Genomic DNA, 2094 nt, shown 5'->3' on the forward strand with positions numbered 1-2094 from the left:
CTAAGGGAGGACCCAAGGTTGTTCCAAAACTTCTGTGCTGTAACAGCGAAAGGTTTGTTACCCATTCCGATTCTCGTTCTTGGGATAGTTAATTGGGGTTGCGGGGCCAATGTAGATTTCATCTCGCATCAAGTGATTTGAGATTGGATTTGAAGTAGAAGTCACAATGGTGGGTCCTGTATGGTACATCCGTTGCAAATCAAAGAGCAGACCCATGAAGGAAGCGGGTTTAGTCTGTTTAGGGTTTCATTAGTAGCTGCTAGACCGAGTGCTCAGCATGGGTGGAGGGATCACTGAGTATGGGCTCAGGCAGGCCACTGAGATGATGAGCACTGGATACAGATTAAAATATTCCACACCCAGTCATCTCGATAATTGAAGTACTGTATGTAAATGACGAGAAAACCCATCGTACCACAAACGTTAGTGCACGAAGGAAAAACGAAAAATGTTCAACAACACGTAAAAGAGGGCACTGCATGTACAAAAGCTTTCCACAAATTCATTATGCAGAACCACCAGTTCCTCAAGAAGCGCATTGTTGAGCACCGTCAACAAATTGAGACAAATGTGACTTACTGACATGCGGTAGTGAGACAAACCGCGGACTGGTGTTGGCGCTGGGGACTCGTCAGCATGGTCACTGAATGCGGCGCAGTCAGCTGCTCAGCCGACAAGGCCGTGCGACCGCCGTTATCTTGATGTCCCCCATTATCTCGATGTCCCCCGCAATACGCGTGAATGCCAACGGGCTCTTCCCCCGGGTAAAGTTCAACACGGACCTACGAAGTGTACTGGGTCCGTGATTACACCTGGCCGTGACACGGGGAGTCAATGTCAAGAAACCCGAGGGTCACAGGGAGCCACAGGGAGCCGCAGGGTTCGGATCCCGACTTGGCGCCTCTCTGTGTGGATTCATGCGCCTCGTGGGGGTACAATTCTGGCTGTCGCCTGATGAAGCTGGTTGTAACCTACCGGCGAAACGTCGTACTCGAATTTTACTGGACAATGTTTTATTTTACCAGGTAAGGCCCACTGAACTGTGGTTCTTTTTTACAAGCGACCTGGTCACAACTGATACCTCAACGAAGTAGCTTATCGCGTGAACATTTATAGTAACCAGATACTCGAACCGCGTGTTGAGTCTAAATGTGGAGAACATACAAATTCCAAATATACAGCAGGAGTCAGTGTCGGGATCGAACCCACTAACTCCTGTATACCAGGCAAGGTCGTTAACATCTCGCCGCCGTTTACGAGTAACTAATTGGCACGTTTTGTTTACATGACAAACATTACTAATTGGCTGTGTCGGGTGGCTACGTACGGTGCAAAAGAAGTTCAACATACATACGTACAAGGCAACTGGCAGAGGCCAAACATCCCCAATGCTGAAGAATCACCTAAAAAACTACTCAACTAGGATCACACAGCAGCAACATCGCCCCCCTACTGCGCAAACTTGGCAGAACTCGCCTTTTGAAAGCACTGCGAAGACTCAGTGAGGTCACATGGGGTCAACAAACACCACGAGCACAGGGAGAGCGGGGGGGTGTCACGATCCCTCGCCCCTTACACCCCCCTGCTCCCAAACACCCCCCCTCTCCCCCACCCCCTCACCCCCTGCCCCCCACCCCCTCTCCCCCCCACCCCCTCTCCCTCACCCCCTGCCCCCCATCCCCTCTTCCCCCCACCCCCTCTGCCCCCCAACCCCTGCCCCCCACCCCCTCTCCCCCACCCCCTCTCCCTCACCCCTTGCCCCCCACCCCCTCTCCCCCCCACCCCCTCTCCCCCCCACCCCCTGCCCCCCACCCCCTCTCCTTCACCCCCTGCCCCCCACCCCCTCTCCCCTCCACCCCCTGCCCCCCACCCCCTGCCCCCCACCCCCTCTCCCCCCACCCCCTGCCCCCCACCCCCTCTCCCCCCCACCCCCCTGCCCTCCACCCCCTCTCCCTCACCCCTTGCCCCCCACCCCCTCTCCCCCCCACCCCCTCTCCCCCCCACCCCCTGCCCCCCACCCCCTCTCCTTCACCCCCTGCCCCCCACCCCCTCTCCCCCCCACCCCCTGCCCCCCACCCCCTCTCCCCTCCCGTC

This window comes from Lethenteron reissneri, chromosome 14, assembly GCF_015708825.2.
Source record: "Lethenteron reissneri isolate LAM-NWPU_2019-01 chromosome 14, ASM1570882v1, whole genome shotgun sequence".
NCBI classification, from domain to species: domain Eukaryota; kingdom Metazoa; phylum Chordata; class Hyperoartia; order Petromyzontiformes; family Petromyzontidae; genus Lethenteron; species Lethenteron reissneri.